Source organism: Olea europaea, chromosome 9 (assembly GCF_002742605.1).
Source record: "Olea europaea var. sylvestris chromosome 9, O_europaea_v1, whole genome shotgun sequence".
Taxonomy (NCBI): Eukaryota; Viridiplantae; Streptophyta; class Magnoliopsida; order Lamiales; family Oleaceae; genus Olea; species Olea europaea.
The window spans coordinates 2,256,688-2,279,374 of NC_036245.1; the positions used below are offsets into that span (position 1 = coordinate 2,256,688).

Here is a 22,687-nt window from a genome sequence, read left to right on the forward strand (position 1 = left end):
CTGATATCAAAGATATGTATGTATTGTGTTCTTACCGGTTTCTAAAGATATAATGATGATATGATATTTTGACACATGTTTTAAATTTTTTATTCGGGATTGCAACATTATTTTCGTGTCCTACTAAGTATTCCCATATATCTCAACATTTTCTCTCACTTCTTACAAGTTAGAATGGATTGTTGGTTGGCGGGTGATGAGATGCAGTCATGATGCCAAGATTTAGGGAACTCAATAAATTAAATCCAGCGTAGCATGACTAGATTTTATTTTCAGCATTATTTTAGTACTAGTTTTTTATCCGTGCAATGCACGGGTTACATTATTTTGAACGTAATGTTAACATCTTTAATGTTGAACTAAGTTCAACAACTAAATACAAAAACAATAAGTAATGAAGATAAGAAAAATAGGTAATGTCAAGAAGCCTTTTCTAGTCTTTTGAAAATAAATTTCTATTTCTTTGGCAGTAGTACATATTGAAGGCACATAGTCTTTCAAGACAATGAAAACAAGAGAAGTATATTCAAATTATAAAATGGGTATTTATGTGATGAAATTATTGATAAGTATGCAAGTCTTATCCTGCATTAAGAAAGCTGAAGGAGGTAAAAATCAATGACAAATCGGATTTAAATTGCTTGCATGTAGTTCAATAGTATTGAGCATGAAGTGAAAACGATAAAAGTACCTACTCGTAAAACATGATCAGTTTGCCCTTTTTCACTTCTGGCCAGTCTCTCTATGATAATTGAGTTATAGGATCTGTTTTCTTTGGATTTTTTTGGTTCTCTGCCACAAATATAGCAATAACTTGAACAAGTAAAGCTAAAAATTCATATTCAAAAATTTAAAATTCTGACTTGAGACATATATAGTTACAGATACACATATATACCTAAAAGATAGTAAAGTAAGGAAACTTTGACGGAACTACATACTACGGCATTGATCCAGAAGGACGAGTCGGTGCCTTAACATATGCATCTCAAGATTGACTTTCATTAACTAAATCTTCACCATGCTTGTAGCCTTCTCTTGACACTGCTTTCTTCCGCAATTACAATCATTTACATATGGTATTATATATCTATTCGTAGACCTAGGCAAAAAAAAAAAAAAAACCATGTTACTTGTACCCTTGCTAGCTCTAATATTTTGCTTTACATTAAATCAAGATGAGTCAGGAATTCAAATAAGTCGCTATTTGGTAGAAATTAAAATAAAAAAATTAATTTAAGTCAAATTCAATAATTAAATTTAATCACACATTTCAATAAGACTCACAATTTTTTAAAAACATATTTCATAAATTTTTATAAAAAATGTACTAAAAATCTAATTTTAATCAAAAGGGTTAAAGGAAAAAAAAAAGAAAAAGATTGATCTTCCATTAGGAACATGTTTATATTTCCAAAGTCCAAACCACAGTGTAATACCATAAAAGGAGTTTCTTTTGCCGCTTAAACACGCTTTTAAGTCCCTCATCTGCATTCTTCCCTATTTCTCTCTCCAATTATTTGTTTGTTTTCTCCAGAAACCATTGCTGGAAAAGACTTCTCCTTCACCGATACGTCGTCGTCTGGAACAATGCAACACGGCGATTACACCCCCATCCCTTACTACGGGCAACAGCAATACCCGCAAACCCACAACCCTAGCGCGAACCCGATCGACGATTTAACTCGCTACCCACCACCGCCACCGTCTTATGCTTCAGCACCCCCGGTCGCCCCCAACAATTACACCCCTCCTTCATCCGCCGATTACTCCACCACTTCTTACCAGCACAATAATTTTGTATACACGATTTGCATGGTAGTAGTAACTAACACTCTCACAAGTTCTCCAGTGATAAAAATCATTTGTAATATTGGCAATATTAACTTCATATTCAACTGGAATGATTGAGTTACAACACTTATTTGTCATGGTACCATCATGAAAAATCTTAATATGTTGGATGACTGTCAATGTATTTTTTGTTCATGAGTGTGTTCATTACATTTTTGTAACCTACTACAAATGACAAATAGCAAAAATTAAAAGCATCAACTAATGTACGCATTAAACTATCTTTTAGAGATCACTATAGTCATATATTAAATCAAGTAGATTTTTTACAAGAGTAGTGCTACATGGACAGGCCACGTAGGCCCTGTTCGTCCAGGGGGCGCAACACCATCCATTTAGAAAATCCCTTTTACAACCTTTTGTAGAGCACATCAAAGCTTAAGACTTTAGACAATAATACACTTTTAGGTCACATAAAAATTGGGACGTCAAAATAGGAAAATTTTGAGTAATCTTTTCAACAATTTCAATCTCAACGCACTGATTTCATGGTAAAAAAGAAATTTAGACAAAGACAAAGCATTAGAGAGGCCAAGAGGAGATAGTGAAGTGTAGAATTAGCGATGTAAGGAGTTTCTCTCTGTTCCCTTTTTAAGGTTTAAGCCGTTCTCAATTGAGATTTGGTAGATTTTAAAATTAGTTCTAAATTTAGGTCTTTTCAATTAAAATTTTGATGGATTTTAAGGAAATCTATTAAAATTTAAATGTTCCCAATTAAGATTTTAATGAAATCCTTTAAAATTTAGGTACCCTCAAAGTTATAAAGATTTCATTAATAGATGAATTTCATACTTAAAAATACATATGACCAAATCTCTTAAAATTTCACCATATTTAATCCACAAAATTCATTAAATTTCATAGTTGAGGATACCCCAGCGTCCACTGCAAACAGTGATCTTCAACAAGAGACAATACATTACAATGTTATTTTTTAATTCATAGAAAGTAGAATTGACCAATAGAAAAATGTCTGCCAGTATATATACCCATAGAATAGTGCCTTCCAGTGGAGGGTACATCGTGTGATTAACAACAAAATTTCTACAGAAAATTATTATTGTGCACTTCAGTTGATGATGAGAATTCTACTATTACAGAAGTAATTGAGATAGCCACAGGGTTTGGCCACACAGTTGCTCATGATTCATGACGTCCATCACTTGAGTCTGTCTTCATATAGCACGTTCTGTATCAATCTCCCAAAGTTCGATCATTTCTAAAACATTCTATGCCAAAATAATAATACTTAAAAGCATTAGTACATTAGCACAGAATGAAGGCAGAAACAGACTAGGTCAAAGATTTGATAGGTGCAAAATAAGTTAGAAACTGCACTATTTAATCTAACAGGTTCAAAGTGTATAACTGAAACACGTAGGAGGAACTATAATCATTATTTTTATTAAAAAATGTTATAGTGTCTAATCCTCTTATAGTGTCTAATTGTAGATATATGATCAAAAGAAACCAATATAAAATTTGAAAAATCCAATTTGTAACCTGTTAACAGGTAAACTATTTGGATTCAAATTTAAATGTGGAAGTAAGTTACCTAGAAGCCAAATGTCGTCCCCGTCTGGACAAGGGGCTTTGCCCTTCATCAATAAAGTTACCAACAAGAATCAACAAAAAATTGATGTTGCGGAGGCTCTCTCAAAAAGATCTTCAAACGGTGGTTTTCCAGGCTCAGTCCAACGTACCTTTCTCTACCAACAACCAGTCCAAACGGCTCCAAACAACAACCAATTGATTCACCTTGGTTGCTATACAATCTTACCCACGTAGGACAAGAAAGAATGATGATTTATCGTCACAAAGGCTAAGAGAAGACACCACAAAAGTATACTATGAAAGAACCACCAATTGCACACGTTATACAAGCGTTCTGGACACTTCTGGACACCTTTTTCTCACACAAAAGGGGGGCAGCCGGGATTCACTAATTTCTTATCTCAAAATCACACAATCATCATATCAAAGAGGCTAGGATTATATTCATATATATACTCTAGGGTTAGGCTTTAAGTTGGGCCATTAAAGGGGTAAACGGGCCAAGATTCAAGCCATCCATAAGGAATACAATTGGGCCGGGTGTAGCTCATGGACTTGGTTGTTGGACTTATTTCATTCATCGGCCTACGCCTATGAAATAATATTAACCCACGTTAACATCATAGCCTAGGATTTATTGGGTATCAAAAACCTAACAAATCTCCACCTTGATGCCCAATAAATCTGCAAGCAATCAAAACACACAGTTAACACTGAGACATACATATACACATGCAGAGGGTGTGGGGCGGGTGGCGGAGGGGAGTACCTACTAAGGAGTCAAGAAATGTGGACTTGCCAGAGCCAGAAGCACCCATAACAGCCATGATTCTTCCAGGAAGAGCATAACCAGTTATCTCATTAAGCAACCTTTTAGTCGGTCCATTCCCAAAATTTGGCAGCACCACCGTTAAATCCTCCCATGCCAAATATGCTACATCAGCCACCACTCCGCCACCTCCCTTCTCCACGTCTCCACCACCATTAGTACACGGACCAGGATGACTCGTCTCTATCTCCATATTATCTCCCAAAAGCCCCTCAGAAATTTAAACTCTTCATATATGGAAGGAAATGATCACTTGGAATAAGAAAAATTAAGGCCAACCCTCCCCTTTATAAAAAAACACAAGGGTCGATTCTGCTAATAAACTCTGTTATAGATAACTGATGTTGGCAGAGCCAGACATGCTTAAATGCTGGTGCAGGGAGGAAGATGAGGACAACACAGAGATTTTTATTGCCGGACTTTTTGACTTTGATTCTTACAGTTTTGGTAAAAAAAACAATAAAAGTGAACCCTAACATAACACTGTTGCAGCTGTTGAACAAAGAAAATGCATGAATGAAGTGTCGTTTGCATGAATATTAGGCCTCCTCGACTCACATTCTTATAAAAAAAAATTACATTTTAAAATGTAATTTAATATCATTTCAGCCACATATTCTTTAATTAAATAATATTACACACAAATTCAATTTTTTTTAAAAAAAAAAAGTAATCAAGGTAGCCAATAAAATTGGATCACAAACCTTACCTTGTGTTTCCAACTTGAAACACGTACCATACCTGCTCCATGTACTCACTGGGGCTAAGGTTAAAAAACACCCAAGTAGAAGCAAATATTTAACAATAAACAATCAAGAACAAATACACATGCGATGACGATATACTATAGGATAACACACACAGATCTTTTCAGAAACACGTTCACATAGAACTATAGATTAACACCAAGTTAATCAAACCACGGTCAACCACATATGCAACACATGCATAAATGACCCGAAGAAAAGATCTCACCACACTTATCCTATCACATTCCGTGTTGCTCACACCTCGAGAACACATATCTCCTCTCATCGCCCACCACGCTCACTAGACAGATCACTCAACTCATGTCTAACTGGTGAGTTACAATAGATCCTAAGTCCACGGGATAATCCTCTATCTCCACATCACTTCTCCCAACCTACATGGATAATGGGTCTCCACCTAACAGAAGTGATAGAAGTGTCTCTCTCACACTCCACCTGATCAGGGTCTCTTTCCAGATAAAGGATCCTAGACATTTGATCACATCTCCACTCGTGATCCAAATCTCACACTCTACATCCCTCGTGCATATCATCAATGCACCTCTAGGCATCTATACTCCACCTTACCAAAAGACATCCAACTCACTACTAATGCATCTCAAACTCACTATGACAAAACAACACCTTTCGGTGACCATAAAGGTTAATCCACTTACCAATGCTCCCCAAAAATTCACAAAGAAAATAGTAAGGGTGGCACTCTCAAAGAGAATCGAAGAAAGAGTCGGTTACTTCACAACACTCACAAAAGAGGCTCACATAGAGGAAGAATATAACCCTAACATGGATGCCTCACATAATCTCACAAACCACACAGGCTCACAAAGATAAAGGAGAGAAACGGCTGTCCAACTTTCTTTTCACTACCACACTCTCACACCACTCACAGAGCAAATAGAGTATGCCATAATTAACCCACTAGGCATGTAAACATACTACACAAAGTAATAAGTCACTCTAATTCATGCAATTACACATATCAAACATATTGAAAGTGTAAAATCAACATCGCAACAGAATTAAGTGACCACATACATGCAGAAAGGACTACACACAGATGCAATGCAAGAACCAAGTTTATTCTCTCAATAAACCTTATTAGGATCACTACTTGACCCTAAAGTCATATTCGCCTTATCTCTATCCTCATCTTTCATTTTATTATCATCCTAGGACAATCTCTTTCAACTATGTCCAAATTTTACCACATTTAAAACATATTTTATTTTTTCGCATTTGTCTTAAACCTATACATGCCAACAATACCAAATAATGTCCACAAGCAAAGTACTGACACATAATTCACACAGAACAGTCAAGTTAATTTTCCTAAGGTCACATGCAATTCTATCGGTGTAGAAAAATTGGTGACAAATTCACATAGAATTTTAAGATAATTAACATGTAATTCCTAGGTCTAGCAACAAGCAATAGTTACCCCTAACCTAACGTCACCCCACACGATGACTTCTAATGCGAAAAATAAATAATTAACCTACATATTAATTTTAACTGCAATAATAAAAAGTAAAGAACACGATATCAAGCGGACCATGTCTGAAGGTCCGTAAATATCGAGAGACGCGAATTCATCACTTTAGGACTATCACTATTCGTCCTAAAGTCTCTGAAACTGCAGCAACCAAAAAATCACGATCGAGTCCCGAACACCCGAAGAACAACGTTGTCCAGATTCTACTGCGCACCCTGAAACAGAAAACTTTCAACACGAAAAATGTTAGAAATAATATGAGGAACAAACTGCCTGAAGAGACCGTCGCCAGAAAACGTTTCACGCGCCCGCACGCGCCGTCTCTTCCCTCTGCGCGTGGTCCTCACGCGCCACCACACGTGCTGCCGTCGTCCAACACGCGCCAGCCTGAATGGTTTTCCTCCTCCTGCACGTCACGCCAGTAGTCTCCGTGTCCCCAAACTCCTTCTGGATTGATCAAAAAACGCGAAAAACGGAGACTGATTCAAACAATTTTTGGACAGCTTCTTCGATCTAATTTCTGCTGCATTTCTGCCTATTTTCTGGACGATTTCTGGTAGATTTCACGAGCCAAAACCTTCACCTTAAAGCTCTGATACCAATTGTTGCAGAAGCTCTCTCAAAAAGATCTTCAAACGGTGATTTTCTAGGCTCAATCCAGCGCACCTTTCTCTACCAACAACAAGTCCAAACGGCTCCAAACCACAACCAATTGATTCACCTTGGTTGATATACAATCTTACCCACGTAGGACAAGAAAGGATGATGATTTATCGCTACAAAGGCTAAGAGAAGACACCACAAAGGTATACTATGAAAGAACCATCAATTGCACACGTTATACAAGCGTTCTGGACACTTCTGGACACCTTTTTCTCACACAAAAGGGGGGCAGTCGGGATTCACTAGTTTCTTCTCTCAAAATCACACAATCATCATATCAAAGAGGCTAGGGTTATATTCATATATATACTCTAGGGTTAGGCTTTAAGTTGGGCCGTTAAAGGGGTAAACGGGCCAAGATTCAAGCCATCCATAAGGAATACAATTGGGCCGGGTGTAGCTCATCGACTTGATTGTTGGACTTATTTCATTCATCGGCCTATGCCTATGAAATAATATTAACCCACGTTAACATCATAGCCTAGGATTTATTGGGTATCAAAAACCCAACAAATGATTAGGCTAATTTGAATAGAAACCTGTGAGGGGACTAAACAATCTCAGCCTTCTTGTATAGTTTTGGCCATGAGAAACTGTAATTTCATCTCCAATAGAGGCAAAGAGTGAAATTTAACTGGATCCCATCTTGAAAAATGAGACCGTGATTTGTTCAGTAGCATCCCAGCAAAACAAGAAGGGCCTTCACTCAATTTTGGCCCCTAAGCTCACACACCTCAACATCTCGGCTTCTTCTTCATCCAATGATCCCGCAAACCCATATAATAAAAGTGAAATTCAATCCATAAATCCAACACTCTAATGATAGTAGTCAGAGTGCACAAATGAGATATTATCACCTTGCTTCTATGGCCTGGGTCCCATCTTGCATCTTCTATTTTACCCTTTTTCTTCCTCTTAGGGTTTAATTTGGCTTTGGACAGAGACCCTATGAATCAATGGAGAGGGAGAAAGAGAGAGAGATTACAAGCCTCTTTGAAGTGAATGTTCTAGAATCCATTCAGCTACCGTATGGAACCAGACAAGTGTGAAAGCTTTGGCCTAAGAATGAACAGTACAACTGCATCCTCTCTTTTATAGTAAGTAGGATTATTACCATGTGGGTTTTGTTATTTAGGATTTGAAATATACTTTATTTGGTTATGCTTTTCATATGTTTTACTTATTACTGGTAGAACTAAAAAATTTCATGTTGAGATATTTGTTAAGTTTATTTAATTATGAAATGAAACTTTTAGTAATGATTTAAATATTAAAATTTGGGTCGTTACAATTTGATATTAGAGCTTTGGTTTTACTATTTTGTGGACTCGTAAAAACTCTAAAATTCAAACGAATTATGTAAAAAATCCCGTGAACAGTGCAATTCACAGTTCACGTGAACAGTGTCTGACAAAAAAATATTTAAAAAAAAAGGATTTGATTAAATCGTTATATATATGTGTATGTATAGTTGTGATTTATTATTATTATTATTTGTTTTTTTTAAACATTTTCCTTAGAATAGAATGTTTTATATTTAACCACAATGGTCATTAAATTATTTAGGTACTAACTTTTTCAATTTGTAAAATTTCGTAATAGTCCATGCACTAGTACGTTATGTTTTCTAGTTGCTGAAATTACGATGTGGTCCCTATGTTCCAAAAAAAAAAAAAAATTGAATGGAAGTTGTATTGGTAGGAATTTGTTCATTTGACCTTATGCGAAATTCTAATGAAGTTTATGTTGAAAATTATAGCCAAATCCTATTTAATTGAATTCGGTTATATGTGAATTACTTGATTAATTAAAACTAGTATAATTTGAAAGATTTTCGGTACCCAACAACCACCAATCGACCACGCTCTAATGACTCTAACGTATGAAGCGAAATGTCATTCTTTTAACATGATTATGAGTCTTCTTGCTTCATGTTATGAAATATTACAAATATGCTAAGTCCAAGTATTCAGAACTTTTCAACTAACGAGGTAATTTCAAGGACGGAATTCTTTTAAGAAAGGGAGATTGTAATACCCGGAAAATTTATAGATAAATTTATTTGTACTATATGCTATATTGTTATATTTTGATCGTTGAGGGACTAAATTGCAATAGTATTAACTCAATTTTATTTTGGCCAACTAATTAGATTTTTTTTATAAAGGTATTTAGTATATCAATGTCAGGCTTGTTAGATAGCTTGTAATTAATCATACATTTTAGATTTAAGAAAAATTTGATTCAGATATGTCCGCCAAAGTTATTGAACTTTAAAGAAGTTGTCGATAAATATTATTTTATTACTTTTCTTTGTCTTGTGAATGTGGGCAGCCACGTGATTGTTGATATTGAATTAAAATGTGTTGTTTTAGTTGAACTGGATAGAAATTCTGGGTAAATTGGACTTTCACTTTTTATAGGACACTTGTCCTATATTTAATCATTCATGCAACCATTCTCCACATAGAAAAAGTCAGATTTCTTTCACCATATTTACTATATAATTTTTATAAACACAACAGCAGGTTGAAAATAAAGTTGGAACATGATTTTGGTTTTGTTTCTCCAAAAGTTTATTTGATTTGATATGATAATGAAGTACAGTTGTTTTTTTTATCCTATTCGTGTTGTAGAATTATAATACTTATAGAAGTTAAAGTTATGATATGTTATGTATGATATGATCATCTGATACCAAAGATATGATATGTATTGAGCTCTTACCCATTTCCAAAGATATGATGGAGGTGTGATATTTTGACACGTGTTTTAGATCTTTTATTTGGGATTGCTCCATCATTTTCTTGTCCTACTGAGTATTCACATAGATTCATCATTTTCTCCCACTCCTCACAGGTTTGAACGGGTCGATAGTTGACAGGCGATGAGGTACAGTCATGGTGATAGGATTTATGAAACTCAATAAATTAAATCCAGTGTAACATGACTATAGATTTTATTTTCAACATTATTTAAGTTTTATTACCATGTGGGTTTTGTTATTTAGGATTTGAAATATATTTTATTTGATCATGTTTTCCATATGTTTTATTTATTATTGATGGAACTAAAAATTTCATGTTGTGATGTTTAGTATGTTTATTTAATTAGGGAATGAAACTTTTAATAACAATTTAAATATTAAATTTGGGTCGTTACATTAACCCGCATGATACTTGGATCTGATGGGTCATATTCCTCAACCATATACATTCTTGACTTGCTTCATGGATTGAAATAATTTCAGAATGAACTGAAGATGTTGCTGTCAAGGAATTTTTCACAGATCTCCATGTTATAGTTGTTCCTCTACGTGTAAACACATATCTCGTTTGTAATTTAGCTTTATGTCGATTAGAGAGATAACCTCCATTTACATATCCCACTAAAGCAAATCCCGATTTTTAAAAATAAAACAAATCCAAAATCAGTAGTACCTTTTAGGTAACGATAAATATGTTTGATACCATTCCAATGTCTTTGAGTTGGTATAGAACGATATCTTGTATGGAGAATTATAGAAAAAGTTATATCAGGTCAAGTGCAATTTGCAAGTTAAGTTAATATTCCAATTGCATTAAGGGATGGTGCTTCAAGACCAATAACCTTATCTCCATCTTCAAGTGGACAAAATGGTTCTTTTTCACATCAAGTGATCGAGCAACCATAGGTGATACTCATGGATGTGCATTATTTATATAAAAAAAATCATTTTAAGATTTTTTCTGTATATGTAGATTGATGAACAATTAATCTTTCTGAAAAATGCTCAAGCTGCTACCCAAGACAAAATTTGATTTTTCCCAAATTTTTTGTTTCAAATTCATTTTTCAAATAATCAATAGTTTTGTTGAGTTCTTCAAGAATTCTAATTAAATTTAAATCATCAACATAAATTGTTACAATTGCAAATCCAATTTTTGTTTTCTTTATGAATACACATGGGCAAACATCATTATTTTTATAACTCTCCTTTAATAAATATTCACTAAGGCAATTATACCAATATACGTCCGGATTGTTTCAATCCATTCAATGATCTTTGCAATCTAATTGAAAATATGATTCTCGAGCATATATCGTTTGTTCTGGCACTTTAAGTTCTTTAGGGACTTTCATATATATATGCCATTATCAAGTGAACCATACAAATAGGCAATTACTATATCCATAAGGCGCATATCAAGCTTTTTTTACATAGTCAAACTAATTAAAAATGTAAAAGTGATGGTATCCATTATCATCATAATCAATTTTCAGTCTTCATGAGAAATCTAGAGCTACGAGTCGAGTTTTATATCTTGTAATTTTATTATTTTTAGTTCTCCTTAGTACAAAAATCTATTTATATCATATAGGGATTACATTTTCAAGTGTTCAAATTATAGGTACTAACACTTTTTGTTTCTCTAATGAATTCAATCCCGTCTGATGTGATCCAAGACAAGCCAAATAACAATTTACATGTTGGACATGAAGGCAGGGTCAAGTTTGGTGCATTGGATTCAAGTTTTGGAAGATATATGAGAAAAATAAGCAGCATGGATGAAAACGTGCATAACTTTCAGTTTGGGTGTCGGATTTTCGCCCATGAGAAACGTCGCAAAATTCTGCATATAAAAAAGGAGTCATTATTAAAGCTATGCAACCACATAGCTTAAAAAGGAATGCGGTCACAAACATTATTACCAAGACCAATCTGAAAATTTCAACTTGTTTTATGCGATTGCATGGTGTGACACTATGCGATTGCAACTCTAGATGTGATTTTTCCAATTCCGCATAATCTATTTTTTAGTTAGAACTCTATTTTTTGGTATCTTTGTAATATTTTAGTATCCTTCTTCATTTTAACTAGGTTTTAGGGTTTAGTATAAATAGATTTCATCCCATAAATTGTAAAAAGAAAAAAAAAGGCCTTATATATTATTGAGAGATTAATTCAAAGGCAATTTCGCTTTCTATTCATTTGTTCTTCATTGAGCAATTTATTGAACTTATTAAAATTAATTTTTGTGGCGTTCAAAGAATCGGGTGAGATTCGCAAATCTTGTGATCAAGAGGTCAATACATCGTAGGCGATTGATTCATTATTTTTGGATCAAATCCAAAACTTTGACTTATTTGGCTTTATTGGGCTCAATTCAATGTCGTGTGGGTTTCATAGCATCAATTGCTACATGGATACATATCAGTTGGTATCAGAGTTTAGGTTCCAAAAATCAAGTTTATATCTTTTTCTTTTTTGTTTTGAGTCTTCATTTCCTTTTTCTTTGTGTTGTTCGTCTTTTGAGTCTTCAATTCATAAAAATACCAAAAAAAAATTCAAAAATTATTTTCGGGCTAGTTTAGCACCTAAATCAAATTCCATTTGTTTCACTAGTTTCGTAGTTGAAATTTCGAGCAAAAAAATTCGAAATTCAAAAGTACAAAAATTTTTAATTATTATTATTGTTTGATTTATTTCGAAAATTACTAGCATTCCATTATACTTCTTGAGTCAAAATCTTATTTTTGTTTGGTCCAGCCTAAAATCTAAGAACCACTTTCTTGAATTACAATAGTTTTCATTCCAAGTTGTCCAATTCTTTTCTTTCTTTATTGAGTCTTCTACAGTTACAATTTTTACTCACATCCCGATTTGAATTCTACGAGAATAATTCCTGGTTGAAATCAAAATTGTTCTTTGAAGCACTTAGGCGAAAGCATTGAGAGGAAAAAGGCAGAGTGGTAAGACTAATAGAGGGTAAAAGCCAAAATTGAGTGATACACGAGAGTACATACCTGTGGCAGATAATAAATTAAATTTAGGATGTACGACAGGGAAGATTCAACATCAAGTAGGAACTTCAATAAAGTTAACATTTCGAATGAGGTGATATGGCAGTTCGAAAGATTGTTTAAATATGTACGTGATATATTGCATAGGCAGGAGTCATGTAGGGAAAGGCAAGACCCAGTACTTGTCAATCTACGAAAGGAAGTACCCAATACATGGAGATACGGTAGGCAAGAGCCTAGGGTAGAGAATCAAGTAGAATATGATGATGGTAGTGACTTAGATGAAGATGCATTAGTTGAGGCTGAAATAGGGAGAATGAGAAATGGAGGAGCTAGGTTTGAAAGAAGGCGTAGGAATCTTGTTGGAGACGAAGTGGATGGAAATATGGGTAACATTAAAATGACAATTCCTTCATTCAAGGCTAGGAGTGATTCAGAAGCTTATCCAGAGTAGAAGAAGAAGATCAAACAAATATTTGATTGCTATAACTACTAGGAGAAAAAGAAAGTAAAGATTGCGGTACTTGAGTTCATCAACTGTGCCATTACATAGTGGGATCAAGCAGTGACATTTAGGAGGAGAAATCATGAAAGGCCTATTAGTACTTGGGAAGAATTGAAGGCTATCATGAGGAAGAGATTTGTGCTTAGTCATTATTATAGGGAGCTTAATAAAAAATTGCAAAGCCTCTGCCAAGAGTCTAGGAGTGTGGAGGATTAGCATAAGGAGATGAAGATGTTGATGATACGGGTGAAAGTGGAGGAGGATCGGGAAGCCACAATGGCTAGGTTTTTGAATGGTTTGAATAATGAAATAGCTAATGTAGTTGATTTACAACATTATGTAGAGTTGGAGGACATGCTACATGTGGCTATGAAGGTGGAGAGACAATTGAACAGAAAGTGGATAGCTAGGTATCCATCAGGTCATGGCAATATGATAGGAAAGTGAAGCATAATGGATTCAAGAATAAGTACAACTTTGTTGTAAAAGATGGCAGAGCTATTACCCTTGTACCCGTTAACACCGGAACAGGTCTAAGAGAACTAATTGAAGTTGAGAAGTGGGGAGAAAAAGGAAAGCAACGAGAGACAAAAGGAGATGAAGAGAGAAAATAGTGAGATGGCTAAGTGTGAGAAAAAAAAGTGGGGCCACAAGAGAGAAAAGAAAAATAATCTTTTGGGAGGAGAGGAAAATCCAAAGTGAGCTTCTATATAAAAAAGTGTGAGATTTAGAATGCTTTGGTAAGGACTAACAAATCCCTTCCCAATTTGGATATCTCTTTTTTATAGGAAGACTTATTCCAGGAAAGCTTGATTGATGGGATACCATCTATTGAATATCTAATTTGATATGATCTAGGAGTCGAGCCCGACGAAGGCAAGTGCAAGACGAGACTCGTTGATAGTCGATGGCGGACCAATGACGCGATCAAGGGTAAAGCAAGTGAAACAAGTGATGGGATTGCTCGTTCAAGAAACCATTGATGGAACCATGTTCGGGACTCAAAATGGAGCAACTTTCATGTTCGGGTCGAAGGCCGAATCAACTTGGATCAATTTGTTATCAAGTGACGAAATCGGAGGCTGAAAACAAGCTTGAGCGGCCACACAGGTAAAACACTATGCGGCCGCACGGTGGCATACCGAAAATCAATATGACTAGGAAATTCGGCCAAAATTGGAAAATTCGCCAAATTTTTGGCTTCTGCGGCCGCATGGTTCAACAAGAAATGTCATATTGATTTTCGGTATGCCACCGTGCGGTCGCATGGTGTTTTACCTGTGCGGCCGCACAGGCTTGTTTTCAGCCTTCGGTTTCGTCGCTTGATAACAAATTGATCCAAGTTGATTCGGCCTTCGACCCGAACATGAAAGTTGCCCCATTTTGAGTCCCAAACATGGTTCTATCAATAGACATGCGAGATGGATGGAGTTTATCGAGACATTTTCCTACGTCATCAAGTACAAACAAGGTAACGAAAATATAGTTGCTGATGCGTTGTCTCGAAGGTACGTGCTTTTAAATTCATTAAGTACTAAATTACTTGGTTTCGAACATATTAAGGGCATGTATGACTCTGATTGTGATTTTTCTAGTATTTATGTTTCATGTGACAAAGGTGAGCCTTTATACAAATTATGCACTTTCTGCATATTTGTTCTACGTCATGTCGCATTTTAGGCCAATAAAAATGTTCCCTAACATGTCTAAAGTCTTTTGAACCCTGAAATGTCCCATTAAACCACCCCCATGTGCTTCCCTTACCAATAATTCACGCAAAGAACAATTAGGAATGCACAACTTATCTTCCCTAAACATCTTCATGCCAATAGAATTTATCAAATGCACATTTGTCACATGAAGCATAAATACTAGAAAAACCACAATCAGAGTCATACATGCCCTTAATATATTCAAAACCAAGTAATTTAGTACTTAATGAATTTAAAAGCATATACCTTCGATACAACGCATCGGCAACTATATTTTCGTTACCTTGTTTGTACTTGATGATGTAGGAAATGTCTCGATAAACTCCATCCATCTCGCATGTCTTTTGTTCAACTTACCTTGACCTCGCAAATGCTTTAAAGATTCGAATTTGTTCTTTCAATTTTTTGTTCTTCTTGAACAATCTTGGAACTTATCAAGATTCAATTTCTTGTGGCGTTCTAAACAATCGGATTGTGAGTTCTTTTAATTGTAATCAAGGGGTTTTAGGTTCTTCGCTAATCTAGGGTTTCTTGGTTCAATTCTTAGGGTTCAAGATTCAAAACCAGGTTAGTATTGGCGTTCTTGGGTTCTGCATCAATCTCGTTGTGGGTTTCGTAGTTTTCATTGCTACGGGGTTCGCATCACAATTGATTCGATGCAAGTGGAGCATTTGATGAGAATTGAAGGAAAAGTATTCAATTATGACAAGGGAGTGGAATTATATGCATCTCAAGGTAGCAAAGGAAGAAAGCTTGAAGTATTAAAACTAGGTCATTGGGTTTGGATGCGTAGGTGAAATGGGCGTGTTCGATTGCAAAGAAGGTCAAGGTTTCATCCTATAGGCAATGGACCATTCCATGTCATTGCCATGATTGAGGACAATATATACAACTTGAATCTTCAAGGTACAGATTTGAGGTCAAAGCCTTTTGAAGAAAGAAAGAATGATGTGATCCAAGGAAGACAACAAATTTACAAAGATCCAACTCAACTTGAAAAGGAACCAAAGACAAGATCAAAGCTAAGGAGGATCAAGTTGGCCACGAAATAGGTTGTCCAAGATATGGAGGCCAAGAGATCGAGTGCAACAAGCCAAATAACAACTTATATATTAAACATGAAGGCAGAGTCAAGTTTGGTGCATTGGATTCAAGCTTTGGAAGATATATGAGAAAAACGAGTTGCATGGATGAAAACGTTCATAAATTTCAGCTCAGGTGTCGAATTTTGCCCATGAGTACAATCTCGAAACGTCGCAAAATTCTACACGTGAAGAAAGATGAGTCATTATTAAAGCTATGTGACTACATAGCTTAAAAAGGATGCGGTCGCATACCCTATTACCGAGACCAATCAGGCGATTTCAACTTTTTCTATATTACTGCATGGTGTGACACTATGCGACCGAATAGTTTAAATTCTAGACACAATTTTTTCAATTTTGCGTAATCTTTTATTTTAGTTAGAACTTTACTGTTTTGGTATGTTTGTAATCTTTAAGTATTCTTTTTCGTTTTAACTAGGTTTTAGGGTTGAGGTTCACAAATCTTGTGATCGAGAGGTCAATACATTTTAGCGATTGGTTGGTTGCTTGATTCACTATTTTTGGGTCAAATCCAAAACTTTGATTCATTGGGCTTTCTTGGGTTCAATTCAATCACGCGTGGGCTTCATAACTTCAATTGATACATGGGTTTGCATCACCGTTTGTATGGCTTCTTTCCATTTTGAACAACCATTTCTATTTTGATAGTCTTTAGACAGACTGTGGTTCAGGATCCTCATTTTACATAGTATCAAGAGCCATATGAAAGGAAAAAATATTGTCTATAACAACATTATTTTGTTCCCATAATTTATAAGATAAAATATAATTTATTGAAATTTTATTATTTTTGGACACTTGCAGTCTTTTAGAAACTATATTTTTAATGTTTTATTGATTAATCTTTTCTAATGTTACTTCCTCTAGAGTTTTGTAGTTGGTTTTTCTCTTGTACTTTTCTTTTTTGAGGTACAGAATCTTTTGAACTAACTGGTCGATCATGCTTATAGTATATTCGAGATTCATTTACTATAGCCGATTTGTCCTTTGGGGACATTAATTTTTGATGAAATAATTTCTGTTGGTATATATGACTTTGTCACTTTTCTTACATCAATAAAACATTGGGTAATTGATTTGTAACCTTTTGTGAATGAATGATTTTTTCAACCTCTTTTGGGGTATTAGAATTTATTATGTCTAAATACTCATTAAGAGTATGTCTCCTTAATCGGACCATCTTTGATAATTGCTCAATTTTCATTTGGAGATTTTTTATGTTAGAATCGATTATTATCACGCTTCAGGCTTGCCGTAGATATATCATATTAATTAATTGTCCTCCAAGACGTTAATTCGAGCTGGAACATCTAAAACTGATGTATGAGATATTATCGATCTCTTTAATCAGTAAATGCATCTAAATATATTATTTTTCGAACTTTTGGTTCGAATAATCTTTTGCGAAGATTTAGGTAATGATGCATTTGTAAATTATTTCAGTTTCTTAGTTCCTCCCCCTAATAGTTTAAACAATGCATTTCTTCTCAATATTCTTCATTTTCCATCTCAGTGCATTGTAATGGATCAATTTACATGTACTGCACTATTAAAATAATTAGATGGGAAAATTAGGATCTGGCTAAGCCAATTATAATAGGCAGAACTATGATATTGGAATAAAACATAAAAATATTCCCTAGATAGAAATGAAAAGTAAATTGTTCTCAATTAAAGTGACTCGAGGTATTTAACAAGTAGTAATGTTAAATTATGTATCTACATCTCAATTAACACTTATTAAAAATGTTGATATTTTGAATCACTAGTATTAACAAGATATTGTTTTGATTGTATATTCTGAAAATTAAGCTCACAACTTAAAATTTGAGCAATAATTTCACAAATTTCAAGTTGTAAATATCATGCTACTATATAGTATACGTATCAAATTTATTATATACAAAAAATATTTAGATGAGCAACGTGGTGGGTGACAGGGCCTCGTATATCACCCTAATTAATTTTCAAAACTATAGGAAATTCAGTCCCTATTTTAATCATGTTTAATGATTAATTATCACTAAAGAGAATAAATAATATATAGGAATTCATAGGATTAAAGAATCTTCTAGTTCTTCATTGAATATCCATTTTGAATTTTTAATTTCGCATCGTTATTGATGCAGCGATGGTCCAAATGGTCATATCAAATAATAATATATTCGACAATTGAACTTTTTATTCAATATAATGTTTCAAATTTAAATAACTATTTAATCAAATAAAAGATATAGTTAATTTCCAAAAGAATGATTAACTATGAAATTAACTATGATATATCATATAATAATCAAAGTTCACGTGGTATGTCTTCCTTTAGTGATAAACATAAATTCAAAATGATATATTCTTCGAAAACATGCTACTTCGAGAGCACATTATCTTTAGTTATTACTTTTTCAAATGCAATGTGTCAATATTCTTCTGAAATATTGAAAATTATAATTTATGCCTTTCAAAGTGATAAATTAATATTCTTCTTGAATATTAATAATATAGAAAATTAATTTCCTTTAAAAATTACAACTCAATATTGAATTGTTTAATTTGTGTTTCTTCATGAACACAATTTACTTTTCAGGAGTAAAAACAAAGTAAAATTATTCATCAACAAGAAAGCTATATTAATAATAACGTTGAACTTAAACAAATTTGGACTAGACAAAAATAAGCATATGAGATGGGAATGAATTCAAGTCCTGTCCCAAACTATTTTGTCTTTACCAAAATATGGTGGCTGGCCATGTGAACTTGATGTAGCCATATTCATGTACACTGTTGCTGTACTTTCTCTCCAGGCGAATAGCCTCGATGGAATTACAGATGGAATTGGTCACCAATTGCTGCATAGCATAACATAGCAGTAAATTTGAAATTGACTACTGGGTTAATTTCCATAATGTAGAATAGAAAAATTGTTATCACCAATTGTGTGTATGAGAAAAAAAAAATGTACTTCCAACTAGATCATCATTACATACAAAAATAAATATGCATACAATTATAGACACACATTGCTTTACATGCATACAAATAACTTTATTCTATATAAATTACAAGCACGCAAGTCAACATAAAATTACTAAAATAGGCACGTAAAAATGGATAGAACTTTGAGAAAGTAATGATTGCTTCCAATCTTGAAAGCCAACACAAAAAGTAATGATTTTGTAAAATAAAAAGTACTAACATGCATTAAAATAATGATTATCTACACATAGAATTGCTTGTTTGATAATTAATTAAGCCTCCGTTAGGCTACATACAGCCAATTAATTGGGTAAAATAGTTTAGTTTAAATCATTTAAAATAAGCAAATCAATTGAAAACACACGTCACTCGTATTTTTTTCTAAGAAAAATAGTAATTAGATGAAACCACTCATGTTGATAACATGCTATGAAGATAAAGAAAAAGAGAAGAGAGAATGGAAGTTAATAGACTTTTGGGACTTCACAGAGGTTAATTAATTAATTATAGAGAAGAATTAGGAATACAACGATAGTAATTTCTAGGACTGAAAGGGTACAATTATCATTTACTAATAAACTTACCATTTACAATAAAAAATTATACATGTGATTCTTAATTTCTTAGCAAAATTTGTTTATTTTATAATTATATATTTGCTCAATCCACGACAATCTACTTAGTGCTTCTTTGTGCCCCATTATTTGTGAGTAATATATTATGGAATAGTGATTGATGTTGAAATATGTAGTTAACAAAGAGAAATTTTTTTAATTTACGGGTAATATTATTTTAATGAAAAATATGTGGTTTAAAATGAGTACTCTAAAAAAAATAATGTGGTAGAATAGAAGACAAATATAGCCTTATTTTGCTTAAAATAAGCATATTCTCTAATAATTATCTCATTAGTTACCTTTCGGTAACATTAAAAACCCAACGATTTAGGTGTATGATAACTGTCAGAAAAGGTGAAAAAGCGCGTAGATAATTTTCACATGCAAACTATAATCACTTAATTTTTCCATTAAAAAAACCTTGAACATTTTGATGATAAGAGGTTTGGAAATGGACGTGATGATGAACTTGCATTTGAATCCGATGGAAACTATACAAGAAAATTCGTTTATCTCAATTTCACCGAATATGAAATTGGCACGATAAATGGGAATTATTCAAACAACGTTCCAAACTGTTGGGTTTTTGATACCCAATAAATCTCGGACTATGATGTTAACGTGGATTAATATTATTTCATAGACATAGGCCGATAAATGAAATAAGTCCAACAACCAAGTTCATGAGCTACACCCGGACCAATTGTATTTCCTTATGGATGGCTTGAATCTTGGCCCGTTTACCCTTTAATGGCCCAACTTAAAGCCTAACCCTAGAGTATATATTTTGCTATAACTCTAGCCACTTTCAAATGATGATTGTGTGATTTTGAGAGAAGAAACAAGTGAATCCTAGCTGCCCCCTTTGTGTGAGAAAAAAGGTGTCCAGAACGCTTGTATAACGTATGCAATTGGTGGTTCTTTCATAGTATACCTTTGTGATGTCTTCTCCTAGCCTTTGTGGCCATAAATCATCATCATTTCTTATCCTACGTCAGTAAGATTGCATAGCAACCAAGGTGAATCAATTGGTTGTGGTTTGGAACCGATTGGACTGGTTGTTGGTTGAGAAAGGTGCGTTGGACTGAGCCCGAAAATCATCAATTTGAAGATTTTTCAAGAGAGCTTCCGTAACAATTAGTATCAGAGTTTCAAGGTGAAGGTTTTGGCCCGTGAAACCTACCAGAAATCATTTAGAAAATCGGCAGAAACGTAGCGAAAATCAGATCGAAAAACTATCTAGAAAACTGTTAAAAATCAACCCCTGTTTTGGTGTTTTCTGACCAATTCAAAAGGAGTTTGGGGAACGGAGACCACTGGTATAACATGCAGGTGGAGGCGGTCATGACGGTCAGGCGCGTGTGGACGGCGGCGGCACGTGGCAGAGGCACGTGAACATCATGCACAGAGGCTTCTACGACGAGTGGACAATTTTTTGGCGACGGTCCCTTCAGGCAGTTTGTTCCTCATATTATTTCTGACATTTTTCGTGTTGAAAGTTTTCTGTTTTAGGGTACGCAGAAGAATCTGGATAGCTTTGTTCTTCAGGCGTTCGAGACTCGATCGTGATTTCCTGATTGTTGTAGTTTCCAGAGACTTTAGGACAAATAGTGATGGTCCTAAAGTGTTAAATTCGCGTGTCTCATAATTTACGGACTCAGATTGGTCCGCTCTGGTATATTGGCTTATCTCAGTTTTAATTTTAGTACTAGCAGATCATTGTGTGGGGTGATCAATAGGATTGGGGGTTGTCATTGTTTGACAACCATTGCTTGTGCTAGAAAATTTAGGAATTATTTGCTCTGTTTTTTGAAGTGTTGAGTTTTTATTGCAAATTGGTAGTTGATTTTGTGCTTTGCCTGTCATATAGTCACCGTGTGAGACTTGTTGCATGGAAATTCGAACTTTTGTTTACATACCTTCGTCTTGAATTGATTTTCCTGTTAGAACACTTGGACTTGACCCGTTCGAACATTCCCTTGATCTAAGATCATGAATCTTACGAAACCCTGGGAATCTAGAACGGCGTATACTGCGGCCGTAGGATAACTTTGTGTGACATATCTGTGCTTTTGGTTGTTCTAGTTTTTTTAAAATGTCTTCACACTTTGAAGTTGGAATTTTTAATGGAAAAGGGAATTTTTCAATTTGGCAACAGAAGATGAAGGGTATTTTGGTTCAACAAAAAGTTTCAAAAGCCATAGATGGCAAATTTTCTGTAATAGAAGTACAAAAAGAAGAGTATGATGAACTTGCATATACTTCAATTATTTTACACCTGTCTGATACTGTTTTGAGAAAAGTAGGAAAACTGGATTCTACAAAACAACTTTGGGAAAAGTTGGAGGACTTATATTTGCTTAAGTCAACTCCTAATAAATTGTACTTGCTTGAATGATTTTTCAGCTTTAAAACGGATCCTTCAAAGGATCTTGATGATAATCTGGATGTCTTCAACAAGTTAGTTCAAGATATCGTTAATTGTGATGAAGATATATCTGAAACGTATAAAGCTATTATCCTGCTTAATTCCATACCTGATTCATAGAGGGAAGTTAAGAATGCAATTAAGTATGGTAGGGACACTTTAATACCCGAAATTGTCATAGACTCAGTTAGAAGTAAGGAGATGGAAATTAAGGCTGAAAAAGAGGATAAGAGGAGTGGCGAGTTACATATGATGAGGAGTAGAATGAAGTTTAAACAAATGAATTTGGGTAGAACTCAAGACGATAGTGATTCGAGTAGTGACTCGAGTGATGAGGGTAGTAAGAAAAAGGGCAAGGGACGAGACAAGTCTAGTTGTAGAAGGTGTTACAGTTATGGTA

At 34.4% G+C, this 22,687-nt stretch overlaps 1 pseudogene; it reads left to right on the forward strand.

Moving 5' to 3' along the window:
* LOC111399812 overlaps window positions 1-22,687 on the forward strand; it is a 55,698-nt pseudogene that overhangs the window by 2,703 nt on the left and 30,308 nt on the right.